The sequence below is a fragment of the Cyanistes caeruleus genome, chromosome 6 (genome assembly GCF_971803275.1).
Source record: "Cyanistes caeruleus chromosome 6, bCyaCae1.hap1.1, whole genome shotgun sequence".
Lineage (NCBI taxonomy): Eukaryota > Metazoa > Chordata > Aves > Passeriformes > Paridae > Cyanistes > Cyanistes caeruleus.
Genome location: NC_141706.1, coordinates 41,802,216 through 41,817,178, shown reverse-complemented (window position 1 = coordinate 41,817,178; position 14,963 = coordinate 41,802,216).

The window sequence follows — 14,963 nt, the reverse complement described above, 5'->3', positions numbered from 1 at the left end:
GAGACAATGAACCCTTGCTCTTTGAAAATCAAACACTCCATGAAGCAATTCTTTCCCCAGAAAGGGATTTGAACTCATTGTCACATCTGGCATATGCAAAGCCACATCTAACTGTTTTGGGTTTTTTCTTTGCTTCCAGGAGAAAAAAGGCCAAATGCAAAAACACCCAAACAAACCACCTCGCTTCATAACCCTAGCTACAAAAAATATATTGTGCTGCAGCTGTCCCTCCCTTCCTGAGTTTCCCCATTCTGTCCTTTGCTTTTGGAGATAATGCTTTCTTTTCATTGTGAGCAATTATTAAGCATTTTTATAATGCAAGTCTATTAATTTATTTGAAAATCTCTACAAATTTAATGACATTTAAGTTTTTAATTTTTAACTTTGTGATTCAACTGTCAGTAAAAATTCAAAATCCAAACTGTATAATTTCATGGGGACAATCTCTAGTAATGAATTGAATAAGTTAATTTTCTCATTGGGAGACAGAATGGTAAGGCACGCCTCATCAGGTTTTTGAATCAAATTTTGAAGAAAATAGAATATATAGAGTGTATTTCATAGTATAAGCTTTGTCACATACTTCAAATACAAGATGACGCCCTGATGACACCAAACATTTTTAAACAGGATGCATGTGCATGCTGTTGACAAGTAAAAATTGTAATGGGAAAGTTGGGTATTACTCTCTGGGAAATATTCATTACCCCCTTATTTTGGACTACAAGCTCATCTGATAATTTAGAAGTTGATTTCCTTTGCCTTTCTCTGCAGGTACTACAAAAGGCAAAGGAGTAATTTCATTCAGATGTGCTTCACCGAAAACGGAGAGAACAGATGGAGCCTACCTTCCTTTTCGTGTGGGGACCCCTCCGTAGTGTGACTGATATCTGGCAGAGATATCCAGTTTGAATAGTTTGAGGTTGAACAAGGGCAAGTGCTGAATCCTGCCCTTGGGTCACAACAAGCCCAGGCAGCACAACAGGCTGGGAGCAGCGGCTGGAAAGCTGCCAGGTGGAGAAGGACCTGGGGGTGCTGGTCAAGAGCAGCTGGACACGATCCAGCGTGTGCCCAGCTGGCCAGGAAGGCCAAGGGCACCCTGGCCTGTACAGTACACACTGTAATATATTACACACACTGTGTAAAATATTACACACTGTAATAGTGTGGCCAGCAGGAGCAGGGCAGTGACTGTCCCCCTGTACTCAGCACTGGGGGGACCACACCTCAAACCTGTGTTCAGTTCTGGGCCCTTCATTAGAAGAAAGACATTGAGGTGCTGGAGCATGTCCAGGGAAGGGTGAATGGTCTGGAGCAAAGTTATATAAGAAGCAGCTGAGGGAGCTGGGGGTTTTAGCCTGAAGAGAAGGAGGAAGAAGCATGACCTTACCCCTCTCTACAGCTGCCTGAAGGGAGACTGTAGGCAGGTGGAGATCAGTCTCCTCTCCCAGGCAACTGGCAACAGGACCAGAGGAAATGTCCTCAAGCTATACCAGAGGAGGTTCAGGCTGGACAGCACAAGTAATTTCTTCATTGGAAGGGTGTCCAGGCACTGAAACAGGCTGTCCAGGGTGGAGTCACCATCCCTGGAAGTGATGAAATGACTGGCTATAGGACTTAGTGCTGTGGTTTAGTTGACATGGTGGTATTGGGTCAAAGGTTGGACTCAATGATCTTGGAGGTCTTTTCCAGCTTTAATGATTCTATTTGATGATTGTCTTCTATGATCCTGTGATTCAGGAGATGGCACTCCTCTCTTCCATAAGTGCAGGCCTTTAAGCAGTCTTGTGCCTGGGACCCCATTTGCTGTTTCCTGCCATACCATGGAGACCCAGGAAATTCATGAATATCCTATCTCCTCCACAACTGATAGGAAATAAAGCATGGAATTGTTTTGCATTGTAAAACTAACTTACACATATCAGCACTGATGAAAATGGAAAAGCCTATGGAAAAGGCTGTTAAATGTGTGAGATGATTTTGCACTGAAAGTGGAAATCAGGGTGATAGTGTAGCAGCAGCCAGATGAGAGTTTTCATATGCTAGGGGTAGATTGGATGTTGGTGGGTAGAGGAGCAGTCAGGAAAACTAGAGGTGAATCTACAGGTGTACACAGTAACAGCAGACTGGAGGAAGTAGTCTGTACATGTCAGTGTATATACATATACAGTATATTTATACTGTATATGTATATATAGCATATATACAAAAGATTAACTTTTTGCGGGAACTGTTTTATAAAACTGGTGTTTGTACTTAAGTAAATATGTATATCTACACATAATATATGGACATTTATTTATAAAGTGTGGTAACTGCAAGGGTAAATATGATGGGTTAGCAGAAGGCTTTATAGCATGTTGAGGATAACAGAAAATAGCATGCTGTGTAAATGTTAGCGCTGAAAATTTTAAGGGCAAATTCACAAGTATGAGCATTGTAAATGAGTTGTATTGCTACAATCTTCTGCTTGAAGAAGTTATTTTTGTATGTCTGATATTGCTGTGACAACAAGATGTCAGAAAAAGAAGCAACAAACTCTTGAAAATGAGGGTGAGACCAAGTGAGGAAAGCCCAGAAAAAGGAAGACGCAGGGAATGAGGTGTTGAAAAAAGATGATAGGTGGGCTACAGAACGAGAGAAAAGACAGGAAAAAGAGATCTGGCTGGGCAGCTTTATTTCTTGTTCTTTTTCACTGCTTACCATTTGAAGCACTGATTTTATTGTACTCTCCTCAAATGCTTTGTGGCTTTCATCCAACCAGGAGTTACAAGAAGTAGGCAGACATGGTGAATATTTATTGACTTAACTGGACTTTTATTGATAACAAAGCAAAAGCCTTTTAGCTACACAGCAAAGAAACAGGATTAAATAAAACCCCAAATCCTCTTTGGCTGCAATATCAATCCCAGCTCAGTCTCAGAGTGCAAGAGTTGCAAAAGTATCAAAAATAATCTAAAATTAAAGACTAAAACAGCTAAGATTGATGTCCTGTTTAGGTACAGAAGCACCAATTGAATCAACTGAAAAACAGTTTGTTTATGCAGCCAGTCCTTCAAATAGACATCTATGAGCCAAGTGGCTATTAAAGAACATATGAAAGTACTGAGAGAAAAGACAGTCCTGGGGGTTTCCTTTGCTGCTGCTTTCTGAGCTAGAAAACGCCCTCCTTATTAAAAAAATTCCCCCTAGCAGCTGGTTCCCAAAAACCTGAAGAGGAGAGTTGCTACTGAGAATGAAGGGTAGGACTCATCAAGCAACAAATAAAGGAGAGGGAACTTCTTAGGAAAAAGATTTCTCTTCCTCCTTTTAGTGTTTATAAGTGTATTTATAGTGTTTCTACATCCTTTTAAGTAGTGTAAGTACATGAACAACACCTTGGTCTCTGTGGATGGGAAAGCACTGACAAGTCTCCAGTACAGCTCTACTCTCCCATTTTTTCAGAGCAGTGGCCCTCTTCATTCCTGATTGAAAATGTCATATTTTTATCAGTGTGCACAGATTTTTACTTTTATCAGAAAGGTACTACTCTTTCCTCACAGTGACACTGTTAGAAAAGCGGTCTAGAATCACCATCCACTGAATATCACTGGAGTTAAGTGCTTCTGCTGTGAATCACAGCCATCCAATTTATTAGCAGAGATTTCTCTTGTGAATGTCTCTGACATCTCAGGACTCAGATTTGATGGAGTCCTTCAGAAGAGGCAGTTAATTACACTGAGAGGATAAAAATAGTGAGGAAATATTTAATACTGCAAGACATCTCTGTGTGTATACTATAGCTATGGGGACAGAAAAAGAAAGGAGAAATACTTTGATGATTTTTAAGCATTTTGGAAAGTCGTTGTTCTCTCATAGCCAAAAGAGCAGTATTTTTCCTTCTCTGTGTATTGTACATGCAATTGTTAACCCTGGATGTAATTTCAGAGTTCCTTCAGGCGGAAAGCCACATTAAAAGGTGCTCTCTGCCCTCCACCCCCAGCCACGCTCTCAGCGACTCATCCTGCCCTTCTACAGCCGCCCATGGCTTGTGATGCCACCCTGGCAAAATCTGACGGGATCCGGGTTAGAAATAGCTCTGCTAAAGAGTTATTTTCAGCAATCCGGTTTACCCCGGTGTCCTGCAAGCAGTTGTGGGATAGCTGGAGCGGGGAAGCTGCAGAGGAAGAGCAGGACCACGCAGCCGGAGGCGGGAGGGAGATGCCAGCCTCCCAGGCAGGATGAACCCTGCTGCCATTAACACCTCTGGAGCTACGGGGGTGATCCTGTTCCTGCGGAAAACTATGGGCTTAACCAGGGCTATGAAGGAGGTGGTCTTCTCAGTTCCCTAGAGCTGCAAAAGTTGCTTGTTAGTGGCTTTTTCTCTCTGAGAATCCTTTGCTGTATTAATAGTTCTGCAGCTAGTTAATTAATAGTCATTAATAGTCCTACAGCTGTCTTACATGAACCGTTCCTTTCTGTGTCTGTGGATTGAATTTTTTTGTGTCAATTGCATATCTGCATGTAAAATTAGAAACCTGCACTCAAAAATTAGCAACTGAGAATATTCCAACACCAATATTCCATAAATCAACACAAATTTCTCTTCCAATTTGGGCACATATCTAAAGGATATGTGGTTAAAATTTAGTAGATGGTTTTGGATGTCTCCAAGATATTTGAAAGAGCTGAATAGTTTTTCTACATCAACAATTTTTTCCTGTTTCTAAATCATGAAATTGACTAGATAAAAATAATTTATAAAATTATTTTTTAAAACAGTTTCTAATACACAATTTTTAATTTTCAAATTTTAAAAATAGAGCTTCTGAGCACATCCACATGATCACTTATTAAGTTAACTGGATTTGATTTATTCTCTTGAAGTTTTTTCTCTTAAACTGGCTTGCATGTTGCTTAAGTGCCACAGGACAATTAATTTTTATAATATTAAATCTGGGAATATTTACAGATAGTCCACTTGGCAGGGCATAGCAGGCTTGGGAAGATGTGTGAGAACAAGAAACATGAATTCACCCAGTTTGAGTGGGCCCTTAGTGAGCGATTCCTGCTCTCCAACCTGACCTGCAGGGCACACTTAAAAGCTGCTGCACAAATCAAAAGATTTGGGCCCAAAGGGAAAACAGCAGAGGGAGATGCATTTCATTATGAGCAGTAAAAAATATGTAGTCTTCAAATTTTTCCCTTCTCAGTTATTTAGAATTAGAATTAGTTATTAGAATAAAAATACTGCTTGAATTAACCTTGTTATAAATTAAGAACTGCAATAATTTCCAAGTCTTCCCAGTCTCATAGTCTTGTGGTTACAAAGTCTGCTTACACTTTCTCTTCTGAGCCTCAACTGTATTAATTCATGAGCTTCAATTCATAAAACTCTTGTGAATAATTCTGATATCATCAAGCTGTTTCCTCAGCCCTCTGCCCTGTGTCTGCTGTGGTGGAGACTGGTCGTTCACGGGCACATCCAGAACTTGGGTCCAAGGAGATAAAATTTCCTCCTAGTGGCTGCATCAGCTGTCTCCTCCATATTGACCTGGGTCACATTTTTTGCACAACAGTCTCTTCTCCACGGAAAGACAAATTCCCTTGTGTCCTATCTTGGCATCAGGTTGATCATGTCTGCTCTTTCAGACCTGTAACAGCTGAATCCTGACGATATGTATAGGGCAGTCAGAAACTGATCCTGGGGATTAAAAACAGTGGGTCTGGTGTTTAATAGGTATCAACCTACACAGGGATGAGTTTCCAGACCTCTGACCACCTGTCTCTCCCACCAAATGCCGTGGGAGTTAGCAAACTTTGTGGGATTTAGCCCAGGAGTAAGAAGAGCAATTTGTAAAAGGAGTTGTATGTGAATTCCCCATGCACACAGAGACTGCTCTGTACAGCCTGTTGTGTGCAGAGAAGTTGAGATGCTGATGGAGAACTGATCCTTATGCTACAAAACTGACTGGGTATTGGTTTGGGTATTAAAATAATTTCTGTGGTGTTTCCCTTGCATTTCAGCAGAATTTAATGAGAAAATTAAAAATTAAAGCTATGCTAAAGGCAAATTCAAACAAAAAATTGCTGATAAATTTTTAAAGTTGTTGTTGATGTGTTTCTTATGCCTAGAAAAATAACTACTGCCATTCCAGTGAAAATGGGGTTCATTTTGCTGTCATTATTGGGACAAGGATAGACACAGCTTCAGCAGCAGCACAGCTTGCTACTTGTCTTAGTGCAGATGCTACTCCATGGAGGGGGCAGAGATACAGGAAGATGCAATTCCATAGAATTTTAAGTATATATTAATAGAAGGACTGCGTGTTTTTTAAGGGAGGATAGCTAGTCACCAGTGGAATGTTAAGTGTCTCAAAAGTACTGTTGAAACAAGGAATCAATGATGTTGCCATTTTAATGAAGCCATTACAGTGCCAGTAATCCCTGCAAAAATAATCTGTTGACAGACACTCACAAAAATGAACAGTAAGAATACAATAATCATTGCTTTTAAAACCACATTTCTAACACTGATTTGTTCATCCAAAACAGCAGAAAATGCTACGCCTATCTGAGATTTTTTTCTGATATTGACAATTACTTGGAAGGAACTTTGAGTTTAACTATTCAAATTAAGAAAACTTCACCAATGGAATGCCAGCAATTGGGGATGTTGAGTTGTGAGGATTTCCTGCAATGATAGGAGATGATACTGAATATAGGTTTAAAACACATTGGGATTTTTATAAAAAATTACACTCCTGATGTCTGGGATTTTTATAAAAAATTACACTCCTTCCCTACGCTCATAAGGAAGGGCTGCAGTAGTGTAGCCTTAGCAGAATTTTGGACTTTCTGTTCACATAAGGCAAACTGACTTTAATGCAGCACAGGTATGGTATCATCATGAGTAATTATACTCCAAATTTTGATGTTACATTTCACCTTACGTTGCTAAAACCTGTGGCCCATCTTTGTTAGTTGCATATGCCTCTCTTGCTCCAGTTTCCTGCCTGGAAAGTGGTGACTAAGTGTAAAAATACATGACTATAAGTGTATCTAGATGCCTGTAGCCAAAGCCTAGCTACCCATTACATGAAAACTGACTTGCAGTCTGTAGCAAGCCAAGCACTGGATCAATAAGCAGTGACAATCCATCAGGAGCAAAGGAAGAAGTGTCTAGTTTAAACTGCACAGTGTACACACACATGGCTGTGTTCCTGTCCACAGAAACAATCTGAACAACTATGTGAACATAAGTCATCAAAAATGTGGATATATGGATACACTATGGATATAGTCTAACTCAAACCATATAAAGACTTGAAACTTAAGAGAAAGAAGTTCCATTTTCTTAACTTATATGAAGATTTTCATACTCCATTTTCAAAAGTAAAATCCAACGACATTTCTCTTCTCAGTCTTCATAAATAGAGACAGATTTATATGCAAATGCCCTCTTGTTCCTAACTAGAGCCTCGTGTCTGCCAAACTGCCAGAATTTTGTCCAACAGTTACAAGTCTTGGCAGAAAAAACATATGTACACACATACATATAGGTTTACAGAACATTCTGCCATCATGTTACTCTGTGGCCTGGAAAAAAGCAGTACTTGGAAGTTTATGAAATTTTACTAAGAAAGTCTTGACTTACAATGTAGACAGATTATACCACAGAAATCAGAACCCTTTCACAAAATTTTAGGGCATGATAGGTCAACAGTTTACTTTGCATGCGCTTGTGAGAGGAACAAAGTAAGAGATGAAACAATTCACTTGCAAGAATACAGAAAACTACTAGTTTTTGTGGTTTTTATGATCCTCAGGGAAAACTAGGATTTCTGAGCAGGCCAGATGGAGCTGGGGTCTGGACTGGCAGCATAGATTCTCATTAGCACTGTAGAAGTCTCTGTTCTTGTTGGCCTTGATCTCTTGCAAAGCTTGTGTTAGTTCTCTTTGCTGAACCACTCAGCCTGCTCTGTGGAGATCAAGGCTTTGGTAGCTTTTTGGTAGTAGCCAGCTACTACCTCCCTACACCCCATTTTCTCACACCTAAAATAGGGATAATAGGTGTTTGTTTAGTGAAGTTGCTACAAGACAGCAGTACATGTTGCTGCTGTTATTATTTGTGGGTTTGGGATCAGCATGATGGGAGTACTCAGCAAGATCTACAAACCAGGCAAAACCTCCAATCTTCAAACATTCACCTATCCTCGGTTAACAGGCATTTTTTTCTATTATCTACTAAACCCCAGACATGAATCCATTTACTAGTCAGTCCTTAAGCGTATGATGATGCAAGCCTGATGCCACATCACTGGCTCTGAGGGTTTTGGTGTTTCTTCCCTCTGAGACTGAGACAGCTAGGCTCGAGAACTTCTCTCCAGGGAAAGCTGTAAGCTTTCCCAAGCTCCACAGCATATCACTGACCTGTGTGTGGGTCAAGATCTTCCTGGTCCAAGGGATTGTTTTCTCCTGTCAAGGATCAGCCTCTGTTCTGGCTTGTCAAGGGATGTGTTATCAGCTGGGTGCCACTGTTTGTGTGTCAGCCTATTCCAGCTTGTCCAGAGCAGTGTGTCCTGCTGGTTGTCCTGCTGGTGTGCCAGTTCTCTGACTCCTTTCATAGTTGTGGACTGGGTACTGCTAATTGAATTTTCACAATTTTTATGTACTTATGCCAATCAAAGTCATGGTTTGCTTCCTACTCTAAATCATAATTGGAAGTCACAGTAAATCTGGGTATGAGAAAACCAAAAATAAAGTCCAAATGGAGATTCATGCTACATTTAGATCACCTGATGAAAACACCATAGAAATGTAAAATGTTAGTGTGGCAGTGTAAGGATGTAACATTTTGATTAGGGATATAGGACACCTCTTTTCAAAATCCATTAGAAAATGAAAATTCAGTAGTGCTTGAAACAGATTGTCATGCAGAGCCATGACACTGCTGCCTTTTGAGTACTAGCAGAAATACTTCATACTTTGTGTATGAAGGAGAAAAGGCTGCACTGTAGAGGTACCAAATCTCTGCAGGTTTGATCTCTGATGTGCTCTGAGTCACTGGCAAGTTGTGAGGGTGTGCACTATCCCATCACATGTTCTGTTTTCCTGCAGAAGGAACCAGAAGCACATCAGCATGGGGGAAGATAAAATTCTCCCTAAATACTTCCTCTGCATTGTCAGTGGGCCAGGACTGTGGAAACCCACTTGCCCTACTTGCTGTGCCCCCTAGCCCGTGCACCCAAGACAAGAAGTGCCCAAGGCACAGCTGCTTTGCCGTGCAGATGCAGCCAGCACAAGCTGCATCAGGGCAATGACCAATCAGTCTGGGGTGATGTTACTGTATCCCCCCTCACCTCCCTGCTTCTATGGAGCTGGAGAGTATTCCTTTCTCCTTCCTTCAGTCCGAGCACACCAGCGTGCCAACACTGCAGCTGCTCCTTGCCCAGCAGCCCCAGGTCAGTGGCTGCAGAGTCCGTGATTTCAGCACACAGCTCGCTGAGGCTGACATGAATAAAGCAATTTACTCCAGCTGAGGAGCCCATTTGTCTGATAGTTTGTTCCATAACCCCTTCTGTAGTTTGGCTAATTAGTTACTTTTCCTTTTCAGATGAGTGAAAATCAAAAAGGCTTAAACTAAAGCTTTGTGTCTCAAATGACTTATTTTTTTTTTCCACTAAATCTCTGTTGAAACAATTGCTGTATCTAAGGACACTCTGAAGATTTGGATATAAATACACACAGCAAGTAATGTCTGTTTTACTTGTATTGCATCATGTTGCACTACATCTGTTGACATTTAGTCACTCCAAATACACTTTCATGCAAGCAGAAGATGTAAAACACATAGTCAAGTAAGAGAACATGTTGTATATTTTGTTGTATTTCAGTGAAACGCTATACCTAGAATAAATAAATATAAGTGATACTTGGGGTTTGTTTTTTTCCCCTGTTGGGACACAGAATGAAAAGCTGTAGTATTCCTTCATGCCATTTCTATTTTAATTATGTAACATTCCTAGGGAAATGGGCAGCTAATTTTGGTAGATATAGTAGAAAAAAATACTATTTGTTTTTCTTTTTTCTGTTTCTTTTTTTAACGGTGGCTTTACAGCATTCATAAGCTTGGATAAAAGACAAATATTACAACTTGGAAAACTGATATTCATGACTGACAGAACCGTTTATCTGAGTGTTCAGGTTCTCTTGTACTTAAAAATTTCCATAGCTAATCTGATTCTTTCGAAAGGCTTCAGTCCATGGAAGCTAGAAATCATGTTTAGAAAAAACACACTAAAGCCTTTTAGAAAAGGAGTTGAGAAGAAATAATGTGGCAGGATAATAAGGAGGACTGGAAGAGAAGAGTAGTGGGAAAAGTTATGAGATCAAAGCTTAACTTTGTTTTAGTCACTTGTTTTGCTGGTTTCATATAGCAAATTGCTAGTGGAGTTTCCTGGGAAATATTGTCTTATATAAAGCTTTGTTTCTAGTGACAATTTAGCATGTCAGTTAAATAGTAGCTGGAATTGACCACAGTCTTCTATGTGAGGAAAACATCTGGGCTGTGATACCTGGGACAATAGGAATAAATAAATAACACTGCAGATGTGGTGCTTGTAAATAAGGATAGAGTGTAACTGGGTTTTTTGTTTTTTTCTAAGAGAAGTTTGGGAAGGCTCTAAGAAACATTTTGGACTGTTTTGAAGATTAAAGGATTAAAAGAATTTTATTAGAACTGTACCAGATTTAGAACATTTACCTAGCACATAGTCTGCAACTATTTTTTTTTTATTTTTCCCAGGCTGGTAGAATAAATGAAGAATTTCACCAGTACATTTAAAAGTGTGCTAGTGAAGAATAAGTAGTGAGTGTGTTGGGTGGGCTGTCTTTAAACCAGCTACAGACTGGTGAGTGCTGGTAAAGGGAATTTACTGTAAAGACCTTTTCTGTGTGTCAAAGGTGTCATGAACAAGGAAAAATGACCAATCCATGTTGTATGTCCTAGTGTGAAAACACACGTATTGCTCTTCAGATCCTTGCAAAAGTCTGGCTATAAACCCATGAAAACCACATTTCTGACTTCTCAGGATGACTGCTCCACTAAGTGTAATGCAGCTCTGAGGATCTCTACCTGCATGAGAGCTCTGCTGGGAACCTGCCAGGTTTGGCAGAGATGGCATAGCAGAGTTTGCTTGGGTGGATTGGAGATGAGGAGGAGAGGGAGAGGCATGCAGGAGTAAGCCTTTGCTAAGTAGAAAGAAGACATCTGTGTCACGAATACACAACCCAGCTGTGATCAGTCAGCTATACCTTTGACCTACCAGCACCTTTTCAACTAGTGTCATCCTCACCGGATTTCATGGTGTCAGACAAAATACTATTGAGCCACAGTCTTCCAAAGAGCTTCCTATTTGAAAGTGATTTTACTGAAATAAAAATAAAAATGTTACAAAGACCATATTTTAACAGGTTTCATTGTTTGTGCAAGTAAATTAAAGGCATGCCTGTTTGAGTTTTCATGAGATTAGTCTGAGATATGCTATGATACTGTTAGTTACATGTTGCATTTTACTGCAATTACATCCTTCATCCAACTGCTTACATAATGTATCTGTTAAAGTCAATTTTTCTCTTTGAGTAAGAAAGATAAGGCTGTAATATCAATCTAAGATCAGTGGAACTGAGGGAGAAGAAAAATTAAAATTACTGTTTTCAGAGTTCCAGGGGCTAAACCCAAGCCAAAGTCCTTTCTGCTCCTCAGCCCTGAGATTTTCTTTTGGCACAGTCTCCAGAGTACTCTGTCACCAGATCTACTCTGGTTACTGTGGAGGTAGCCCTGCAGTCTGCTGGGTTTGGGTATGTGCTCTGAAGAACGTGCCAGTTTTTGAGGAAAGTGGTTTGGATTGGGTTATACCCTTCTTGGAAAGCCTTTTAGTGCTGATGGAAATGCTGCTCCACAGTGTGCAAGCGGTCCCACAACTCCTTATTTTAGCAACAAAGCTTTGTTTGACATTGCCTTTCCTGCCTCTTTTGTGGCCTGTGACCACAGCAGCGAGGCATAAGGGACTAAGACTCACCGTCTTCCAGACACTCCTTTGTATTTGTTGCATTCTGATACTGTTGCAGCTGGTTACTATGGTGTGAATCACATCTTTCAGAGCTGCTGACGCCCTAGAGAGAAAAGGGCTCCAAGTGATTGATGGTCTGGATCATCAATCTCTCCTAAACCCTAGGCACTGAACGCAGATATTCTTGCCCTGCATAAATCAGCTCAGCTCTGCCCTTCTTTCCAGAGGGACTGATTTGCAGGGTCTAGGTCCTGGCTGCCACCAGCCATCTCCTGAGTCAGCTGTAGAGGAGGAACCCATGTAAAACACAGCAAAGGACAAATCCTTTGCAATGCCTCGATGTGCATGGCCCGATGGTTTTGGTGTTAAATCAGACAGAAGAAAAACTGCAAACAAACTTGAAGGCAAAAGACAGTGCTTTGCAGGGTGTGTTGAGAAATATCAGCAATAGGGGAATCAGTTTATCTGGAAACTGAAGCAGTGTGGAAACATTGGATTTTCCTGTGTATTATTATGTATATACACACCCTATTATGTATATAGTACACCCTGACAGCACTAGAAGAGTTGTCATGCAAATCCCCTTTTCTTCTCCTGTCTTCCCCAGTATGTTTATCAACCTCATAACTAGCTCATAAAAGAAATTTAGGATCAAAGACAATAATTTTTTTCATATTCTGGCTTTAATATCTCTCATAATGTCAAGTAGCTTCACCAACAGTGGCTGCAATGTTCACTGTGAGCGTTATTAAAAATTCACTGCTACTCTTATGCTAGCTAAGCCTTAACAGAAAATAGAGCATTTTTAGGATGTTGTTAGGATGAAAGCGTTAAAATAATGAGAGGAGGGAGTAGTTTCTCTCAAAGTGAACTTGAAGCTGAGAATGCTAAAAATGTCAGTGTGGGAAAACTCTATTTCTTATGCCTAGTGTTGCTCATCCTCTGTCTGTTTTGAGAAGTAGAACTCCTGTGGAGAGGTGACACTCTCTCACAGGCAGGCTTGAGGTTAAACCAAGCCTAATGGAGCCAGTGTCCCGTGTCTCTGCAGCCTGGCTTTGTTAGGGAGCTAATGAAACAAGTCTACTCACTGTATTTCAGCTGTGGTTTAATGGTGCCTTGTGATTATGTGTTCATTCACATAGATGTGGGTAATTGCAAATTCATGAGCAGCCAGAAAAAAAATGGACACTTTGAAACCATCATCTTTCAGGCAAATTTTAGGTAGCCTTCTATCCTTATCCCACTGAGCTGTTTATTTATTTGATTTCTGTCTTATTTCTCAGTGACTGGTTTTATTTTTTAATTACATTGATCCAAGATTATTATCATTAGATTATTAATAAACTTGATAATTTTCAAGCAAGTTTTGAAGAATGCTTCTTACCTGACAGTGTCAGTAATAACTGGTCCTCCAGCAAATGCTGAGCAAGATTCCTTCCTTTACTGTAATAAATACTTGATATTTTCAAATGAAATTTAGGAATGCTACTAGGTTTTTCCTCCAGACTTAGTCCCCAAAAATCTTTTGCTGAAGTTTAAGCATCATTTAAATTTAACATCTCTTTGTCAGGTGTTATGGAGAAGACCTTTCCTGATGCCTATTAGTTAAACAATTCCTTTTTTTCTTTAGTGCTCAGATACTTTTTCCTCCTTATGAATTTCTTCTCAGATTTGTTCTGCCCACCTTTTACCTTTCCTTTTTTTTTTTCACTGCTGTGATTATTTGTTCTGTACTTTGGGCTTGATCTTCCTTGCCATGAGGTGGAAGGCGGGTACAAAAAAGTCAGAGGTCAAAGGCCTCTGGAAGAGAAGAGACAGATTTCCTCACCTGAAACTTGAAGTCCTTTCATTTCTTTCCTTTAACCAGCCTGAATTTTTGGAAAACTTGAGGTCTTGGCTAATTAGAGGGAGAGAGTACCTGATTCTTGTAATATCTCTACTTGCTTACCTGCTAAGAAATTAATCTTATTTTCTCTCTCATGTGGTTTGGGGTAGTACGTAGGGAAAATCTTCTGTGGAGAGTGTTTAGTGCTTATAAATAAATTTTCTTTTGTTTTTATTTCACATTCACTTTTCAGAGACTGACTTTACTTCCATATTTAAAAATATCTTTTCACTTGTCAAATTCACTGACTTCACTGTTACCAAAATAATTGATCTGGTACATCTGTAAACTTTCACTAAGGGTCATTTTGCTTTATGAATATTGAGATAAATTAGAAAAGGCATTTGGGAAATTTTTCTACTTCAGAAAAATAAGATTAACTCACTGCTTGAACACTTTCTGTTTTGGCTCGTTGTATCTCCAAAATAGCTCAATATAGGACTTCCAGATGGGTACATTGGCCTAATCTGTTGGCTTTGGCAACTATAAGTAGTGTTGAGTAGACTCTCTTTTCACTGATAGTGCTTAAGCAGTTGTGGTTAAAATGACTTTGTTGATAGAACAGTTTCCACATACGTAAAAGGCTCTGAAAGGCTCATGAATAAAGCCATGGGTAGTTGCAGCAATTGGACTCTCGACTTTGTGGCACTATTTAGAATTCTGGAAATTCTGTAGAAATGTCAAAGAATTTGTTTCCATGTGTTGTTTTTGATTATTAGTTTTCAGTCTAGACTGTGAACCTTTATCTTCTGGTTTAGAATTTGTGACTGTTATCCTAACTTTAAATTAAGGGCAGGAGTGCTTGAGAGTCAGGAAGAAACAAAACAGTTTTTAGCACTAGAATTTTACCTTCTTATATTTAAGGTTTTAAAGTCTAACTTCAAAGTGAATCACTTGTCCTTTTCAATATTTAAGTGGTTTTGGTAAAGAAAAAAATTCAAAGTGTTCCTTTGGCCTCTCCTTCTGTATGTTACTGATTTTCAGGCTTCAGAAATGAAAAAAAACTCTTACCCTCCTGGCATGCA